Source organism: Archocentrus centrarchus, chromosome 20 (genome assembly GCF_007364275.1).
Source record: "Archocentrus centrarchus isolate MPI-CPG fArcCen1 chromosome 20, fArcCen1, whole genome shotgun sequence".
NCBI lineage: Eukaryota > Metazoa > Chordata > Actinopteri > Cichliformes > Cichlidae > Archocentrus > Archocentrus centrarchus.
This window is the reverse complement of record NC_044365.1, coordinates 3375506-3396922: the sequence shown is the minus strand read 5'-3', so window position 1 is coordinate 3396922 and position 21417 is coordinate 3375506. Positions and strand designations below refer to the sequence as shown.

The 21417-nt window shown below is 38.5% G+C and overlaps 2 protein-coding genes and 1 long non-coding RNA gene across 3 annotated transcripts in view; 1 reads left to right on the top strand and 2 right to left on the bottom strand.

Moving 5' to 3' along the window:
* The window catches only part of LOC115799318 (NACHT, LRR and PYD domains-containing protein 12-like), a 652446-nt gene that overhangs the window by 244248 nt on the left and 386781 nt on the right, over positions 1-21417 (top strand). The window lies entirely within an intron of this gene.
* Positions 1-21417, bottom strand: part of LOC115799325 (NACHT, LRR and PYD domains-containing protein 14-like) — a 137010-nt gene that overhangs the window by 29914 nt on the left and 85679 nt on the right. The window lies entirely within an intron of this gene.
* LOC115799354 (uncharacterized) lies at positions 8057-8501 on the bottom strand. Its single transcript, XR_004021555.1, has 3 exons — positions 8403-8501; positions 8198-8266; positions 8057-8113 (listed from the first exon to the last, which is right to left on the bottom strand). It is a non-coding gene; the product is annotated as an uncharacterized LOC115799354 (long non-coding RNA).

The following is a 21417-nucleotide window of genomic DNA, read 5'->3' as shown; positions in this document are numbered from 1 at the left end:
GGTTTTGTGCCAAAAAGTGACATAAAGTGATTCAGATGTTTCTGTGTGCTTTTATATGTAATGTCTTTGCTTATATTGGTAAATAGAGTGCAATCAGCATGATTTATGAAGGGCTTATATATAAAATGCAGAAATAACCTGTTTTTCAACAATCTTTAGGAGTCTGTGTTATTGTACCTACATTATAATCAATCCAGAGCTTTTTGGCCACTTCAAATATCTTTATATAACTGTGATGTTATATTTGTTGTTATTTCTGCAGCCTTCTGAGCCAGATTTCTGTTTAAAAAGACATTTTTAATGTCTGACAATTTTTACCTTGAAAAAAAAAACGAATATATAAAAGTCGCTTTGCCAAAAACTGAGTGCAGCTTCTACCTTGTGATAGAAATGCTGTTTCTCCTTCAAAATTACCTGATATCATTCTTGAGAGATATGCCTGATATATGCGTCACAGATTATAGGTCAAAAAGTCATTTACAGCCGTTTAAATACAGGGAAGGATTTTTTGGCAAATAAAGAAAACTGCTGTTTGGCAGACGATCACTTTTTTGACACAATACCAGCCTCTACTACATACTGTAGTAGAAGGCTTTTCAACTTTTCCAGCTCTCCCCCACTTATTGGTTTGTACTGAAGTCCAGCTTTTGTTTGGGTGCTGGGGGGCTCCTGCATTAGCTGCAGCTCTGCTTCGCTCCACCTGTTGCGACTCGCTCTGTAAGTTTGACTGCGCCATGACTCCAGATGTTTCCTCATATTTGATGCAGTGTTTTTGAAACTAGATAGCACTTTGTCACCAGCACAGAGCGCACAACTAACTTTGATATTGTCATCTTTAGCTGACACAGACTCACAATAGTGTCTGTATGTCAGCTAGAAAACGCGCATCTCTCTCCTCCCTCCATTGTTTACGTTTGTGTCGCTGTGCTGTTATTGTCCTCATGCCGAAAACGGGACATAACTGTCGCATCTGCCAGACGTCACTCCCCGAGACACAAGAAGAAAGCAAAAATATATCTTTGTACTGAGGAAAATGACAAAAATAGTAACGCACAGTTACTTGGATAAGTAACTTTAATCTGATTACTGGACTGCAAATAGTAACACGTTAGATTACTCGTTACCCAGAAAAAGTAGTCAGATTAGAGTAACGCGTTACTAAGTAGCGCGTTACTGACATCACTGTTAGGGACACAACTAAAAGAAAAGCAGTCTTTTTGTTTTGCAGAAGAATGGAGTCAGACTTAATTTTGCTGCAAGAAACTCATTTCTGTGAATCAGATACTAAATTTTGGAAATCACAGTGGGGAAATACAGCTTATTTTAGCCATGGATCTAATCTTTCTGCAGGAGTAACAGTTCTGTTACACAAATTTAAAGGAGATGTTCTGGAAACAGTCACTTCAGATGATGGTAGATGGATTGCATTAATAGTTAAACAGGACAATGTCACCTTTATTGTTTGCAATTTATATGGCTTTAACTCACACGCTTCCAACAAGATATTATTTAATAAAATAACATTAAAACTGCAAGATTTACATAAGAAATACCAGGGCTCTAATATAATTTTACGTGGAGACTTTAATGTTTGTCCGGATCAAACAATTGATAGATACCCTCCCAAACAAAACCTTAACGTACAAAATAACCTTATCTCATTACTGTGTTCTAACCTTTTCTTGACTGATGTCTGGCGCTTTTTTAATTCCTCCAATGAGGGATTTACATGGTGTAATAATAGTCAAACCCTTAAATCCACAATTGACTTATTTCTTATCTCCTCCTCTTCACTACAATATGTTAAAGATATAAGCCAGCTAAACGCCCCTTTATCTGATCATAAATTACTCAACTTGAAATTAGCTGCGATTCAAAAAAACTCTGGTTTAAGAGGTTACTGGAAATTTAACAATTCTCTTATAAATGACCTGCCTTTCAACAACACCGTTAAAATCCTTGTTAACGAAACTCTCAATGATGGCAGACTTGAACAATACAGGAACAAATGGGAACTATTTAAATATAAAGTCAGGTCGGCTGCTATTAAAAGAAGTAAAAAATTAAAGAGAGAAAAGCACAGACTATAAAATGACTTAATGCATAAACTTAACTGCTTAATAACAAAAAAACAACTTAACTCAGAGGAAGAGCTCGAAATTAAGGATGTTCAGTTGAAGTTGGATCAGTTTTATTTAGATATGGCAAAAGGTTCATTTATTAGATCAAGAGCCAAATGGTTAGAGGAAGGAGAAAGAAACACAAGTTACTTTTTTGCTCTTGAAAAAAGAAATGCTAAAAGAAAATCCTTAACAGCCCTTAACATTCATGGAACCCTGTCAACAGATCCAGTCTTGATCAATAATTCCATTTCTGAATTTTATGAAAAGCTCTATCAGTCCAACTTCAATGCAAAACATTGCATCGACTTTTTACAAAATATTCATCCTAAGGTACCCTCAATTGACAATAACTTTAAATCTCATTGTGATTCTGACCTCTCAATTATTGAAATTCAAAAAGCTTTATTTTCAATGAAAAAAGGAAAATCACCAGGTGTTGATGGCTTATCAGTAGAGTTCTACCTTCATTTTTGGGAATTTATCAAAAACTCATCATTCTGTATGTATAAAGAATGTATTAATAATGGCGAGATGTCTTCTACAATGAAGCAGGGTATTATCTCTCTTATCCCCAAACCTGATAAGGACCCATTAATAATTGAGAATTGGCGCCCTATAACTCTTTTAACAATTGATTATAAGATTCTAGCCTTAACATACGCTAACAGACTAAAGACAGGCCTAGGTACCATAATTGCTGAAACCCAGACAGGCTTTATGAAAAATCGTCACATCAGCAATAACATTAGATTAATTCTAGATTTAATTGATTATGCCGGTGAGATAAACTCTGATGCACTTATCTTATTTCTGGACTTTTATAAAGCCTTTGACACAATTGAGCATAAATTTCTTTCACATTCACTTAAAGCATTTGGTTTGGTAAAAAATTTATTGATATTATCAATATGTTTTATAGAGATATCAATAGCTCTGTGATAATCAATATGAATACATCTAAAAGATTCCAAGTTAATAGAGGTGTTCATCAAGGCTGCCCTATTTCACCCTTTTTATTTATCTTAGTCACTGAATTACTGTCCATTCATATTGTTCAGGATAAAAAATTTGAAGGCATCTCAATTTACGGTAGAGAAATAAAAATTTCCCAACTTGCCGATGACACAACTTTGTTCTTAAAAGATAAACATCAGCTACCTAACTCAATTTCCCTGCTTAACCGATTTTCAAATGCCTCAGGTTTAAAATTAAACTTATCTAAATGTGAAATTCTGTCTCTACATAACTGTATTATTATTATTATTATTATTATTAGTTTATTTGACAGGGACAGTGTACATTAATTAACATTACATTAAATGCACCAGAATTAGCCAAAAGGCTTTTTTTCATCTGTTGTCCCTGGACAGATCTTAAAATTGTCTACCTAAAAAACAACAATAAGAAGATTACAATGAACAAATATAAAAGAGCAATAAAACAGATAATTCTTCAAATCCTGCTGATAAAAACAGAATCCTAGTTAAGTATAATACAGACAAAAAAATTATACTACATAATAACATAAAGACACAAGTGGCAAAAGGGTTGGGTTGAGGGGAGACACTGTCCATAATCCTATTAATGCTGACATATCTGGTGTGTTTTTTAGATGCTTTTTGAACAGAGTGTATGTGGTCAGTTCTCTGATGTTTTGAGGGACACAGTTCCACTCCTGTGCTGCTGTAACTGAAAAAGCACTCTGACTGAAGGCACTTTTCCTGAGAGGAACAACACAGTTTCCTCGGGCCGCCCCTCGTGTTACTCTGTGGGTGGCATTTCTGATGTTAACAAACTGACTGAGTGGAGGAGATGACAGACCACGGATGATTTTGAATATCAGACAGAGATTTGAATACTTGATGACATTTTCCCAACTTAAAAGCTTATGCTTTTGTAGAATGGCACACTGATGATATCGTGATGGTTTTCTATCCAAAATTTTGATTGTCTGTTTGTAAAGTGACTCTAAAGGTTTGAGTGTTGTTTTGTTTGCCTGTGACCAGGGTGTAAGACAGTAGGTGATATGAGACAGAACCATACTGTACATGAGCATTTTAGCTGCCTGAAGTGATAGGTGTGATCTTATGTAACGGAAATTTGCGATATTAAATTTCACTCGCTTACAGATCGTTTTTATCTGTGATTTAAAAGTTAGTCTAGAGTCTATTAAGATACCTAGGTATTTGAATTCTGACACAACTTGTATTTTTTCACCTGTCACATAAATATCTGCTTTATTATTTGCAATGTTTGATTTAGAAAAGAACATTGAAACAGTTTTGTTTACATTAAGTTGTAAGCAAGATTGGTTTAGCCATTCAGAGACATGGGCCATAGACTGTGAAAGTTTTTCAGCTACTTGTGTTTTTACCATGCGTGTAAATGACGGGATCATCTGCATACATCTGAATATAGACATCTGGACAAACTGAAGGTAAGTCATTTATATAAAGTGAAAATAGCAGAGGCCCCAAAATAGAACCTTGAGGTACCCCTGTGGACAGAGCGAGGGGCGGTGAGTGGTAATCACTGATCCTGACTGACTGTGAGCGATTCGAAAGATATGATTCTATCCATTTTATTGCATCTGCTGAGAAGTTAAATTTTCTTAATTTGGTTAACAATATTTTATGGTTTACTGTGTCAAAGGCTTTTTTTAGATCAAGAAACACAGCTCCAACCACACCCCCTTTATCCAGCAAATGTTTGATATTTTCTATGAAAAAGCAGTTTCCGTAGAGTGTCGAGTTCTGAAACCAAATTGCATTGAATAAAGGGAAAATGTAGTGGTATTCAGATGTGTTATTATTTGTTGGGAAATAAATTTCTCTGCAACTTTTGACACTGTAGGTAAGATACTGATTGGTCTGTAATTTTCCACTGACAATGGATCTCCGTTTTTGAATACTGGGACAACAGCAGCTGATTTCCACACACTTGGAAATATCGCCTCAATAATGGAGAGATTGACAATTTTGGTCACTGGTGTTAATAACGTGGAACTGAATTCTTTCAGCATGCACATATCAATGCCAAATATGTCTCTAGTTCTGGAAGCTTTTAATGTTTTTATTGTCTGTAAGACTTCAGATTCTGTGACTGTGCCTAGATTGAAAATCGGCTCTGACTTATTTATCGGACAAACGTTCAGATTGTTAGGTGGGAAGCTTTGGGCAATAGTGGATATAGATTCAATAAAAAATTATTAAAGGCATCTGCAACTTTGTTTGTGTTATTTGTAATTTGTCCATTTATCTTAATTTCTAGAAGTTGTTTCCTTTTTATGTCCTGTCCTAAAAGTTTTTTCAGTTGGTTCCATATTGTTTTAGAATCCCCTTTTGCATTTTCTATTATAGTCAGGAAAGAAATCTGCTTTTGCCTTGCGTATGGCTTTAACAGTTTTATTCCTCAGTGTTGTGAACAGATTTTTAGCACTAACTGACTTAGTTTTAATTGTATTTTTTAATGCAAGATCCCTCTCTTTCATTAGTTTGAGTATGTCAGAGCTCATCCAGGGAAGTGTTTTTCTTGTGTTTGTGTTTAACTTTACAGCTAAAATCTTTTATTGTTCTCTCAATTGCAGCTATAAAAGATTCACAGTCCATGTCACAGTTTGTTCCCAGTAGTATGTGATCCCAGTCAATCTGCTGGACAGCACTTTTAAATCCTTCCTGTTGGTTTTTTGGAATTCCAACATACTCACGCTCTCTGACAGGGTGACCAAACCTCTTTTTTGAGAGCTTTCTGGCCACAAGGCTTAAATTGTGGTCAGAAAGACCAACTAGCATTTTATAAGACTTAATGATTCTCTCAGGTCGGTTGGTAATTACTAGATCAATCTGGGTGCTGCTTGATGTGGTCATTCTTGTGGGCCCTTTGATCATTTGGACTAGATCAAATTTGTCAGTTATTTTTTTAAGATTTTTTCTACATGATGTGTCTTCCCAGTTTATGTTGGTATCCCCCAAAATAATGGTCTCTTTGTTTAAGTTAGATTCTTTCAGTAGATTTTCGAACTTTTCATAAAAAGTGACATCTGAAGAGGGGGGGCGATATATCACAACGATTGTGAAAGACATTTGTGGTGCTAGTATGATGTTTAAACCCAAGCATTCCAAATCATGATCATTCATCCACATAATTTCCTGACATTTAATATTATTTTTTATGTATATCATGACACCACCACCCTTTGCTCCTTCTCTGTCTCTTCTGAACATATTATAGCCAGGGATGTTGAGTGCTGCAGAGGGAGCATTTTTATAGAGCCAGGTCTCAGATAGACAAAGATAGTCCAGATTTGAGTTAAGCAGCAGGTGATTAACTTGTTCTATTTTTGACATGATGCTTCTTATATTTAAATGCCCACCTAGCAGACCTTTGGGCTTTGCTTTAGTGTCCCAAACTATTTTTGAGTAATTAACAGTTTGAAAAAAAACCCACTTCCGGTGTTTAGCTATCCCTGGATTGAGCCGCTTCCTGTTTACGGTCGTTGCCATGGTGACGGAACGACCATTCAGAAAAGTTTGTTGTTGTGTGTCTGGATCATGCCTCCCGCTTCCATACGAGGCCACGGTTGTATCGCGCAATTGTCCCATGGACTCTCGACTGAAGCTTCTTCCCGACGCACCCGGTGACACAGCCCTCATTTTCGAAGACGCAGTCAAGCTAGCCGCACATAGAATTACGTTGCCCATTTATACCGCATATTACGGTACGGCTGCCAGTGGCCCTAAATAACACATCGGAAGTGTTGTTATCCTTCAATGTACACCATTGCAATGCATTTTTCATAAAACAAATACTGTCAAGCCTCTAAATACTCAGCTTTGTAAAGGTGTAATTTATTTATCATCTCAATCTTTTAAAACAAAAATGAATTAATGTATACTCCACTTTTTTACTCAAAGTGACATTTTTGAGGTGTATTCATAGGAGGACTGTTCGAGGTGACGCAGAGCTTTCCCCTGATTCTTGCTCACCTTAACCCCCACTGTATATGGACTGACTTTCATTTCAAATAACTGTACGGTTTTCGAGAAAATTGCTTTAAAAAACCAGTTACATTTCTGTACTTCATTTGTTCCTAAAATTGGTGTACTCTTTGGGACCCACAATAATAAGACAAAATCAGTTTTAATGTATTCAAATATATGCATAGTTTCAAGGTTATATAAAGTTTCTACCAAATGTGATACTGCTAATAAGTGGTTAGTTTGTGATATTTCAGAATGATAGAAAAGACAAAGATGAATTCCAACTATGTATTTGAAAAAGATTTTGAAAAAGATTTCAGATTAAACACACTGGCAATATAGAACATTCATGCATGAACAGTGATAATTAAATCTAGAAAGTCATGTTCAAAAAAAAAACAATATTTAAAATATCTTGCTTTTATAAAGCAGTAACAACACATTTTTAACATGGGGACTTATTTCAGACACAGAACGCAATTCCAGTCTGTGCTGCGTGCTTGGACGAGCTGGGCTTTTTCCATATCCAGGCATTCTGAGTGGAACCAGCGCATACAGCTATCACACTGTATCTGTAACAAATAACCATTGAATTTGGTAGTCTTTCATGACCTCCACAGCTCCCTTCCATAAGGAAGTGAAAGCCCTATACAGCTACCAATTCATTATTGATATTCCCAATCAGTGTTCTGAAATTCTTATTTCTGTTTATTAACCGCAGTCTCCAAAGACACATAACCTATGAGTGCTAGTATTTAAGACAGAAATTTTAATGTATTGAGAACTATTTAAAAATCATATGAGCATTTCCAGTGACAGTGAAATGCTATGGTGCTGTCACCGTGTCACCTTTTCTATTACATTGCAGATTAAGTGATGTATTGTCAGGGATGTATAGGTAATACAGACTAATTACCGGAATCTTTCGGCTGCATCGTCGGACTCTTCCTTTTCGGCTGAATTTTTTGTTGGATCCACCAAATACAGACAACTGTCTGCTGCATTGATGTACTGTGATTGATCAATTTTAAAAAGCACATAAATTATGCAGGCTGCAACTTTTAAAATGTATTTATTAAATGTTTTTTTACTAACCAGAAACTTCCAGTGTATGTTTCCGATATTTACAAATGACACGATCGCTTTGTAGTTGTCAAAGTTTACCTGTTACAAATTTAACAGGCATAAATTTTAAAAATCATTACCATATTTTTGTTTAACTGCACAAACAATGCCAAACCATTAAAAATGACAAAAAGTACCAAATTAGCTCATTTACAAAAATAAATAAATAAATTACCTTTGACAAACTGTGTCTCCGGATCATTTCTCTCTTGCCAAAGAGGATCACGCCGCTTGTGTAGTGGTTCATCACATAAACTGTGTTTCCCAAATTAAGCTGAATTGGTGCAATAGACACTCAATTACCTTGATAACATAAGAAATAACAAATTAATACTCATCTAGAGTGCATAACATTTTGAACTAAGAAGGACAAGCCATTTTTGTAATGACCTATGTCTTGTGGATATGTCAATACTTTACAGAAAAGCAATACATAATGAACCAAAAAAAAAAAAAAAAATTGCGTTTTTGCAGCAGGTTTGATGTGAATATCAAGGTATTTTTGGAGCAGAGTGTTTCAGGAATACATACCTCGAGGTTGTTCCCTTGAATTTGAGATGGCACCACTGAAACAACGACTTCTGTTGTCTTCTTTTTCCACAGAGTAGAGACCTGTGTGTAAAATATTCAGTAGTGCATTCTTAAGTTACAAATAACATAATTCCCAGGAAAAAAAAACAAAAAAACAAAACTTAATTTTGGTTGCATCTAAAGTCACCTGTAATGCAGTCCCCTCTGACAATCCTGCTGGGTTTTCCTCAACATGCTGTGTCCTTTCAGGTGGAGCTGGTGATTCTTGTGCCACCTTCTGGTGTTTTGTATTCAAGAGAAAACTAGAATTAGTGATCTATTAAGGTTACATTTTCAATGACAGAAAAAATGTGCACTAATTTGATTGCACTTCAAATTGAGGACTTGCGGGATTCTTCTCCTCAATGTAGTTTTTAAAAATTGTGCACCCCTGTGTGAAAGACTGATTTGCTTGGTTTATAACATCTACTATGAATCCCTTTCTAAACTGACATACATTAGCCATGTATGTTGCCATTTTCTTCTACCTACTTCTCCCTTGCTGTCATTCTAGAAACAGACTTGAAGTACTACTTTGATTTAAAAAAAAAAAAATTATGTATATATATATATATATATATATATATATATATATATATATATATATTAGGGGTGGGACTTTAACGCGTTAATTTCAATTAATTAATTACGGGGAAATTAACGCGTTAAAAATTTTAACGCATTTTAATCGCACTTTGCACCGTGGAACGTTTCTCAGTGCGCGAGTTCCCGGCAAACAGATTATATCGACGCACAATGTCCAAATTAGGGGCCGCATCCTGCGAAGGACCCGGCCCACGTCTTTCGCAGCCCACGAAGACCACAAAGGCCGGAAGTGAGCAGCTAGCCTTCATATCAGCTGCCGTCACCTCTGTGTAGCTCATGTCGCCTAGCAACCGTGAGTGTGAAGCACAGCTGTGTAAAAGCAGCTGTTAAACGGAGAACGAACTTTTTCTCCTTTTTGTGGTTTAATTTTAAGTCTTTAATTCAAAATAAGCTGTTAAAACAAGCATAACACATTTCAACATCAAGGAATACAGCTGAGAGAATGATTAATTTCCAACTATAACAAGTGAGACATTAATGTTGAATAAAACTATCCAGTTATGATGCTTAACTTTAATTTCAGGAGTTTATCACAGGAGCACTTCCACCCTTCGTTGGTCTGTGTAGTAGACTGGTGGGAAAATAAACAAAATTTTGAAGTTTAAGCTTATGTATATTGATTCATTCATCAACTAAACTTAAATTAATATTTCTCATGTCAAATATTGAAATGCGATTAAAATGCGATTAATTAATTACAAAGCTTGTAATTAATTCAATTAATTTTTTTAATCGAGTCCCACCCCTAATATATATATATATATATATATATATATATATATATACACACACACATATATATATATATATGGAAAGCTATGAATTGTTAAATGCAATGACCAAGCATGTACCACATAAAGGTAAACAAAGTTATTTTAGGGGATGAGAACATGTTCAAGCTCTTTATGTGCTGACACATTATGTGTGGGCAGCTTTCTCTGTTCAGTGTGGACATATTGAACATATTCAGCATGCTCTATGCCATTTTCAATTTACAGCTCAATATATCAAAATTGTGATCTGAATATAAGCTAGGTTTAAAAGTAATTACTGGAACCATGAAGACATACCTCTGACTTCTTTTTCTTCAGTGGCAGGCCAGTCACTAATGGTGATACATACACACCTTTCCTTTTGCTCCGTTTGTTTTTCCATTTCTCAGTTTCCACTTGAAAAGACTGTTGAACACACAAACACATTGGAATGTTTTCATATATTAGCAGTTATTCAATTTGTTTAATATCTTTTTTTTTTAAATATTTTGTGTTCTCACTATGCTTTACTAAAAGCATTTGTACAGAGTATTTCTTTCATGAACAGGGAGGTTTTCAAACCTTCTTTCTTGTCTTCTCTGTGTCTGCATATTCAAGGAGAAGGGCATCATGCATTTTTTGATATATTCTAACAAAGTCGTCAAGCCTCGTCAGTCTCCTCTTTTGAAAACGAATTTTTTTCAGGTCCCACTGGCTTTTCTCCATGATTCCGTGTGTTCTGTTGTCTTGTGTGTAATTCTGAAAGTTTTAGTGCAGTGGTTACTGGGGTATATTTCAAACTTGCTATACAATTTAATTTTCCTTTCCACTTATGTTCTTGATACCTGGTTCTTTGACATTCTAATGTTGCCATGGGTTTTACTGAGCTGCTCGTAAGCTGGACCAGTACCATGACGTCCAAGATCCCCTAAAGCGTCCAAAAATGAAAAAGTGTATTAACTGTTCAAAAATTAGTGAAAAGTTAGTATATTTTATTAAAAATTTAATTTAAAAGTTGTATACTTTACCGAGCGTAAGTGATGACCACAAAGTTGCATGTGGCAAAAGGTGATTTGCCAAACCCAATATGAATTTTGGGGCATGTAAGGTGTTTTTTTCACCCTCAGAGTCTAGTGGTGCATTTTCAATGGTAGTGAGGAAGTGAGTCTTCAGTGGTGAATTCCCAACATCAAGCTGCAAGTAATTTCAGTTATGTTCAAAGGTAGGAAAGCAATTTAACAAAGTGGTCAGTAATACAATTAAGTGCATCTAATTCGCTACAAACAAACAAACGCACTTACTATACAAATGTTATTTAAAACCTACCTTGTAGTCTTCAGGAATCACATTCGTGTCATCAATATCCAGGCTCCCTCGTTGTTGCATTAGTACTTTCAGGTTACTATAGTGCTTTGAGACATTAATTCCTGTGCAAGGACTGCAAAACACCACTGCAGCACTGTGGACAACTTCATCCATGTCTTTCAAAGTCATGCAACATGCCAGCAGGCCGAAGACATGCATTGCAAGCCTGTAGTGCTCTGGAATGCTGGGAAATAAGTGACATGGAAAAAAAATTATATAAGTAATGCTTAAAACAAAATCAATTATAATGCAATCTAGATAGTTACATACTGTTTTTTACAAAGATCCTTTGCATTTTTCATGATGTGGCTCAAACATCTATGAAGAATCGGAATGTCAAATGTTGATGGATGCTGACCAGTAACCAAAAGAAAGTACTTCTGCAGCAGATCTTCAAGACTTGTCCTGCAGAATGTCATTGAAATGGAACGGAGGAGTACCAGTGATCCATCACACATGATCATGACAGGCCGCTTTTATGCCCGATTTCCAAAAAGTCTCACGAGATCAGTTTGAAAAGCCTGCAGGAAATACGTCACAGAGGCTGTGGTGTGGTCACATGTGACGTAGGTAGCCACAGGAAGAGGAGACGCACCCTTGGAAGGATTTCGCACCACCAACTCATAAATGTAGTATGGTGGCCGTCCAGCACTCTCTTTTTTGATTATACTTCCTGTTGCATCAAAGTACACTATGTCTTCTTTGCATCTGTGATGAAAAACAGACAATGTTTTTCTTGACCATAGCATTATGCCTTTCGGATGCATCAGAATCTTCTGTAGGACGTCTTTTTCTGTGCCTTTATACTCTTGAATTATGTTGTGTAAACTCATAAATTCATTGTCATCGCTTCTCTTGATTTTTCTTTGGGACCAGGCAATGTTTTTTAACACGTCCTTAGTTGGAGCATTATCCCTGCAGCCAGATTCAATTACCTTTTCTGGCAGTTTCTCTAAAGACTCCAAATAGAGACTTCTAGGTAACTTATTTTCAAGGATTTCCCCAGTGGTATTGCGTGAATGTGCACGCACTGGCCTTTGTTTGAGGTCCTTGGTGTTATGGCAAACCTCACCTCCTTTGAAAACCACTTCAGCTTTTAGTGTGCTTTCGTCACAAACACACACAGTCACCGTTACAGGGCAGTACTGAAATGTGCAATACCCCATACATCTGAAAACTGGTGTCTTAGTTGATGAATGAGGTGGTTTGACACTGTGTCTCCTAAAAGCAAAACTGCAGTATGGATGCAGAGTTCTGATACCACTCGCAATCACATTTGTCCACTGCAGTCCTTGAAATAGTCTTCCATGCTGAGTTTGCCGCAAATCCTGCCATTCTTTTTCATCTATGAGAAAAAAACATGTCTGCTGTGGCAAACTGCAGGTGAAGTATTTGTCTTCAGAGCTGCTGTCTGTGTGGACCACATCAGAATCACTGGAATCCTTTCCAAAATCCTGCAAGACAGATAAGTCAAAGAAGATTAAGTGAAGACTTTTGAATGTTTTCTACTATTATGATTGCATATGTCATCTGTTATCTGTAACTACAAGAAAGATTAAACAATGATTCAAAGTTACTGTTATAATTGTTACTAACTAGTCTTTGTTAATAAATTGATAATTTCAAACAAGTATGATGACAGTAATACTTCATATTTTCTTAAGTGACCAGATATTTCTTGTCATGCACTCTAAATAATACATACAATGGAATACTAATACACTTCTGGACTTAAAGTTACCTCTGATATCATACATCATTGTATGAAATGTTCTTTATATGGATGTGTCTTTAAGTATCGTTACCTCTTTTTTGGACGATGCAGATTCTACATCAGCACCCTGAACGGGTTGTGTGACAACAGTACGGCTGTCGTTCCCTGCTGTATCAGGAACTTCCTGGAAGATAATTTAAGCTGCTCACACTTATAAGGTTACAAAACACAAGTTTACAAAGTTACAAACTATTTTCTTTGACAATAACACTAAACTGAAACACATTACCTCATTCAGTGAATGTGAAAATTCTTCCTTGTCTCCAGAAGGAAGAGAATTTTGAGGGTCATTAACATCAGTCTAAGAAATAAACCAAAAAGTACAAAGTAATAACGTATCCAAATAATGCAATTTAGCATTAAAGACTTCATCGGAACACAACATAACAGAAATATTCCCACACATAACAGAAATATTCCCACACATACTCAGTATTTTGATTATCCATCAATCTATTTTCTTCTGATCATCACATTCATGGTTATGCAGGTACTGAAGACTATCACACTTTCCAAAGGGCAAGAGGGGAGATTAAACCTGGACATGTCACACCTATAGGCAATGTTTAATCTGCTATTAACCTCATCACACTGAATGTCTGAATTTGGACTGTGGCAGGCAGATGGATTACCTGGAGATGATTCACACAGACACAGTTGTACTTGCCGAGTTAACACAAAGAGTTCCTGTTGTCCTAATGCATGACGTTGATGCTGTGATGCAACAGTGCTAACCACCATGCCATCTGTTTGAATTATGGATGAGTGTCAAATATCCACTAATCCATTTGTCATGTGTTTTACAATTTATATAAGTGTGCATATTTGTGAATAATCTCACAACGACTTTTTGCTATTTCTGCAGTTCACCTGCTGTACCTCCACAGCGAACAAGGGTTCCCTGGCACACACTGTGGGAATAACTGTACTACCACATAATATCCGCCTTATTTGCTTAACTTAATACAATGCTAAAAGTATCATCCTTAGTTTTAATAAAATTGCATCTTTACAAATGGTAACAATCCTGGTAAATGTTTGACACAGTCAAATATTAAGGAAGATCCTCTCCAGGTGATGTCCCTGCATCAGGAGCATCAGAAACATGTACGGGACCCACAGATGTGCTCTGTAAACATGGTATATTTAATTAACTGTTATTGCAGTTTTAACAATTATAAATGAAATGTAGGTAAATACAGTTTATACAAATATTAATGAATAATTGACCTTTTCAAAATGCGGAGGTGCCTTGAAAATCTTTTTCCGATTGACCAGTATATTAGCCACTGTCAAATCTCTGCACACACTATTCCAAAAGGCATGTGCCTTGTGAACACTGTAACTCTGCAGTTTGGCCCCTGGTTCGGCATTTTTGTCAAGGGCCTGTAATATAGCTGTGAGGGATCTGGAAATTCGTCTTGCCTTAAATGTAAAAGACAATACATTAATATGCAGAGACTTAAAAATAAACTTTATCTAAAAGAAAAGAAAAAAAAATAGAAAGGTAACCATTGTGCTGCAATTGAATTAAAAGGTAAAGATAACCTAAATCTGTTGAAACACTGGCCTTTCCAAATACTGCAAATGTGAAGATCCTGAAAGACAATTTCAAGCAAATATTATACACCTGAATCATATCTGTCAAGAGGTGCTGTGTGGCAGGCAGGCAGGCTTTGATTCAAAATACTGAACTTAAACGTGAATTATTAAAATAAAGATCAGTACAGTGAAAACAAATAAACATGGATGGATGCCAAAAACATAGGGCAAGGTTACACAGCATGGTTCATGTTGACAACAACACAACAAGGAACAGATACAGACTGAGGACTTAAATACACACACTAGGTGATCAGGGTTCTGCCAACAGGTGAGTAGTATTCACAAATTACTGTTGTCAGCAACCCATCTTATCTAACAGCAATTTTTAAGTGTTGTTTGATAGACCAAGAAATTATTAATTTGCATATTGTAGTTCACCTTTGGAACTTTGAGATATCAGTAACAAAATACATTATTTCCTGATAACATAGTATAGAATTCTTACTGTGTAAATGAATGTTGTAGTTTACAGTTAACACAGCCATACTGAAAACACAAAACTGAAAGTGTAAAGTAACTATATGCACTACAGGACATTCCTTGCTGAAGAGCTTGTTTTAACATGATGTTAGACCACAGTGCATTTGTACTTTGAATGGTCAAGAAACCATCAAGCAGCTACTAGAGGGAGTTGCTCATATTGACCTTGATTAGTTTTAAACTGAGTTTTCTAAGTGCCATTGATTAAAATGTAAAATGCAAGCCTATTAATACTTTATACATGTGATGGCCTTATTCAGTGATGGTAACTTGTTTTATGTCCTCATATGGCCATCTGCTGAAATTACTTTACAGACACAGTATATACACATGTTCATAGTGTCACTTATTCTACTTATTTTATTAACTATGCAACCAACTTCTGCAGTTCTATTCCTGTGTACTTAAAAATATGACCCTTAAAAACACATAATATCAATTAAAACTGAGGTATGTCATTGTGCTGTGACATTTTTTCTATGAAGCAGAGGTATATAATGTAAGACAAACCATGAAGAAGCTTGAATGTATGCCATTGTGTAGCTAATTAAGTGACATTGCAATGCAGTAACTTGGGACATAATTTTTAATTCTGATTGTTATGTACTCACCCTTTCATGTCTTGGTCCGTGCGAAAAATAAGATGTTGAACACAAAAAATTTTCCAAAAAATGTGAAATGTAAATAGAAGAGCGTATAGTTACTGCCTAGCCAGATCTAGCCGCATGCTATCGCAATCAAGCCCAATCAAAGATTGCGCCAAAATAATCCATGTCACCAGGGCACCCTGGTGGGCTACAAAGGTACTCCAGGTGGGCCGCAGTAATAAATTCTTTAACTCTGTAATTCATATCAGAAAATATCAAATAAGTAGTAACATATTTTTTATAAAGTTATTTATTTATTTATATTAAACACGAGTGTTTTTTATTTGTTAAAATTTTGAAGAACTATATTAACGTGTGTTGTATTTTAATTATATTGAATATTTAAGATTACTGGCCCTTCGAATTCTTGTTTTCAAGTGGGACACAGGACTCCTGATTTTTTTGAATGGCTGCTTTACAGACGTGGCAAAACTTTGTAAGTGTTTTAACAGTGAAGTAAAACTTGATTTTATGTAACCTATGAGAAACAGATCTGATAATAGCACACTAAATTAATATGAAAAGAACGGCCCTCTGGGAAGTTGGCATTGTCAAGCTGTCAAATACTGGCTATGTTGCAGTATTAAATAGTTAAATGTTACAACTGCTTTAAAAAGGAGACATAAATATTTCTTGAAAGCAAAAGATTCTGTGATGATGGAAAGCACCATAAATTTTTTTTCAACTGTGAAAATTGTATAATTATCAATGATAATGTCAGTAGGTAGCTATAAGGCCTCTAAAGGATGTTTTCTAAAATTACAAACTATTCATGTGAGAAGATGTTGAGAGGTCATGGCCATGTAGAACATGCTTGTACTACGATTTCAAATAATGTAGAAAAAAATAAAAAACCAGCAGGTAAAAATGGACAATAGTTTTATTGTTATATGTTTGTTTTCTTGGATTGCTTGCAAGCTTTACATACAAATTGCCCTAGTAGTGCACTGACTGTAAGTGTCAATAGTAAAGTCTCACAAATTAGCACAGACTGAAGAAAGACAAAAGTTGAATTGACAGTATTATTAAACCACTGTCTTTTATTGGCAAACCCAGATTAAATACAACTGCAACTACAGTAATTCAAAGACAGGGTCTTAACAATAATGGGGCAACAGTGACCACAGTAAACCACCAAAGGATCTGAAAATTGTTATGGCCCTAATTATGTCTGTTTAAGAACAAGATAAGTTCAATGTTTGTTAGTAATATTCATTTGGATCTTCTTCTTCAATTCAGCTGGTAACTCACTGTATTATTTTCCTCCATCACATCACCCCTCTGCATGTGCTCCTTCAATACATCCATGAGTTTCCTCTGTGTTATTCCTCTATTCCTCCTGCCTGACAGCTCCATCTGCAATGTCCTTATCTAATGTACTTGGAATTCCTCCACTGTAAATCTGAAAATCTTCTGATCGGTAAAATAGGCATGTGCCACTGGCAGAGAAATAGCTGCGTCACCTCGAACAGCGCTCCTATGAATACAGTTCAAAATTGCCTATATGCTACAGCTACATTACTGTACTTTGAGTGGAATTTTGAAAGCAATTTTCTCGAAAACCGTACAGTTATTTGAAATGAAAGTCAGTCCATATACAGTGGGGGTCAAGGTGAGCAAGAATCAGGTGAAAGCTCTGCGTCACCTCGAACAATCCTCCTATGAATACACCTCAAAAATGTCACTGAGTAAAAAAGTGGAGTATACATGAATTCATTTTTGGTTTAAAAGATTGAGATGATAAATAAATTACACCTTTACAAAGCTGAGTATTTAGAGGCTTGACAGTATTTGTTTTATGAAAAATGCATTGCAATGGTGTACATTGAAGGATAACAACACTTCCGATGTGTTATTTAGGGCCACTGGCAGCCGTACCGTAATATGCGGTATAAATGGGCAACGTAATTCTATGTGCGGCTTGCTTGACTGCGTCTTCGAAAATGAGGGCTCACTTGACCGCGGTACAGAAACCCTCGGAACCAGAGTTTCCCCGACAGACCGTCCCGGTGCCGCACCATCCACACCATCGCCCTCGTCTACCCGGACAGCCAGCTCGGCCACAGTTGACAGCGGGCATAGAGGAAGGAGAGGATCAGGATGTTGTGCAGAGGAAGACGGAGATGTACCTGAACATACCTGTAAGGTAGGAACGTCGCGTTTGTCCTCTGCGCGTGGCTTGGCCTCTCTTGGCGTCTCGAGGTGGTGGGTGGATGTCCCCGGATAACATCAAACATATAACGATAATCAGTCCAGTTGTCAGAGATGATTGTGTCGGTGTAGTTAATTTAGTCTTCTTGGTAAGCTTATTTTTTTTTTTTTTTTTTTTTTTATTTTAAGCCTGTCATGTCTGGCAGATCTTGCAAACAGAACTGTGATCTGAATGCATTGTTGTGCCAAACATATTTGCTATTTCAAGATGAGCTCTATAGGTTCTCTATAGGCTCCTCTTGTTACTGTGTAACCCTTTATTTTATTAGAATTATTTTTAACATGCTATTTATCAAATTGTGCCAGAAATGACAGGCTTAAGAAATAGAAAAGAGAATATAAAGAAAAGAGAAAGAGAAACAGGAAGAAGAAGAAAGGGGAAAAAAAATGAGAGAAAATAGAAAAAAGAAACAGGAAAGAGTGCAAGTAAGTAAACCAAATAGTTAGCCACTTGTTAAACTTAAGATATTGACAATATCTGCAAAATTAAAGATTGTGTGGGGAAAAAAAATAAATAAATAAATAAAAATAAAAGAAGAATAGTTATACAAACCAACCATTTTGTGGTATTATGTGGGTGTATGTGTTTGTGTCATGAAATGTACTTACCAATGAAGGCAGAAAGCCGCAGCCCCGCCCATCAGAACCCAGAGGAAGGCAAAGAGAATCCCAGGAAGCCCAGGCCACCAGCAGCCCATCAAGACCTACGAAGACCCGCGGCCACTCATTCCAAAGACAACCGTACACCCCTCCCAGCAGACGGAGGACGGAGGTCTCAGATGGAGTCCCAGCAGCCAAGGAGCAAGGGCACCAGAGCATTCGAGGCAACGAGAAGCCAGCCCCCCCCCCAGCGGCCAGCCCCCCGCACGGCCAGCAGCAGGGCCCCAGGGCCCCCGGCACCCGAGGGCCGCCTGAGCCCCCACAGGGCCCCCCCCCCACGCCGAAGAAGCCAATGCAGCCCCGCGCCGCAGCGCCCAGGGGAGCAGGCCACCACCCACATCAGAACATCCGGCCCCACCCAGGAACCAGGAGGTACCCACACCCCAGGGGGGCAGGGGGGGAGAGGCAACCAGCAAGGAGCGGTCAGGAGGCAAGCCACCGGCCCAGACCCAGGTCCAGCCAAACATACAACCACACGCACACCGGCAAGCACACCCGTGTACACATTTATGCACAAACACACTCTCCCACACACATATAAACATAGTTTCACCATATTCACTCGCCCACCCATACTCACGAAGACTGTGACAAATACAAAGACACACATTCATCCATAGCTACCCACTCTCTGAAGTTGGGAGCGGAAACCACCCCAGGGCCAACAGTGACCCCAAGATGCCGCCAGCCCGGTCCCCAAGGAACCACCCGACCCCGACCCCGGGCGAGGCATAAGAAATCGGGGTGTAAGATGGCCCACCCCCCCTCCCCCCGCCCAACTTATAAGTGTATGTGTTTATGTTGTGAATGAATGAGGTGTATAGGGTGCAGTTAAAATTGAGGGGGCAGTTGTGCCACAAGCACCAACTGCTGGACGTCAGTGCTCGCCCACACTGCCCCCCCAAAAACCCTCCATGTCTAAAATGCAAATAAAATTTGGGGACAGACAGAAATGAGGATCTGAATGGGGCCACCTCAGCGGCCGCCCCTCATCAACCTCTGTGTAACATGCCTGCCCCAAAGGTCCTATATGTATCGTGTAGTATGTGTGCATGTGTTGTGAATTATAATGACTATAGTGCAATTAAAAAGGAGATGCAAGTGGCCGCGTGACTCTGCACGCAGCCTCTCAACCCTACACCCTACGTGTGTGTGTGTGTGTGTGTGTGTGGGGGGGGGTAAGACCAGGAAGGTGGAAGAAAAAAAAAAAAAAAAAAAAAAAAACCCCATCCAACCTGGAAGAAGAGAGCCAGCAGTCCACTGGCTCAGTAGGCACCCCGACCTCCCACACCCCAGCACAGGGCAGGGAGGGGTGAGCCCGGGGCCGTGGTGACAGCATCCCAGAGCACTGCAGCACCTGAGACTGGTGCCACCGCCCCCATCATAGAGGGTAGCCCACTCTCACTAGACGCCCATTCACTCAACAATAGACACAAACAAGCGACAGGACATGCTGGCCTGAGTTGGAAATACGGTGCCCCGTCCCCACCAACCACCCCACCGCCGTCCCCACCCCCCACCCCACCCCCCGGCAGCGCAGGCACCCCAGGGCCCCAAAAGCACAGACCGGACGTCCCAACGCAGGTTAGGTCAACCCACCCCACCCGGTGGCGCGCCCGGGACAGCAGAGACCCCCCAGCGCCAGGGGGGACCCACCGGGAGCCGGCACGGCCCCAGGTCCGGGGCCCCAGGGCCCAGCCCCCAAGCCACCCAGGGAAGACCAGCCAACCGACCGGGGGCCGGCACCCATCACCCCAAATACCCCGGACCACACCCCAGGACCGCAAGGCAGCACCATCCAAGCCCCCACCACCATCAACTAGAACAGGCACACAGACATCACCAGAAGGTCGCCCCAGGACTCCAGTCTCAGGAGGCTACCAGCTACACAGGCCCCCAGAGCTCCCACCCGACCGCCTACAAAGCACCTCAGGGGCAGAACCAACAGCCCACCACCCCCACTAAGTAATGGAGCTGATCAGTGGGAACCAAAGAGAGTCAAATTCCTCCAATTGATCTTTAGATGAAGCAGACATTCTCTCTAAACTAACATAATCTATTAATAAATTTCTGTACTGAGTAATACATAGTTTATTTTTTGACTTCCAATTCATAAGGATAGTTTTCTTAGCGATGCACAAGGCGGTGAGAACTATGTGTGACATATTTGACTCCATCACTAATTCACTGATGTCACCTAAGATGCATAGTCTGGGGGAAGTTGGGACGCGACAGCTAAACCATGTGGATAGGTCTTTACATATCCTCTGCCAAAATCTCTGAACAGGTACACAAGACCACAGAGCATGTAGATAATTCTCCTCTGAATTGCTCTGAATTGGTTATTATCATGCAGTCTGAGCCCAACAGCGAGGCTCCAGCACAGCATTGAAGCTGCATGCGCTCCGGTCTGACCCTCCCAGTTCAGCCGTGACATCCAGCTGGTTAGTGGCAGGTTTCTAACTCCACCTCATTTCAACTGTCTCATGAAGCACGCTTACAGAGCCAAACCACTCCCCC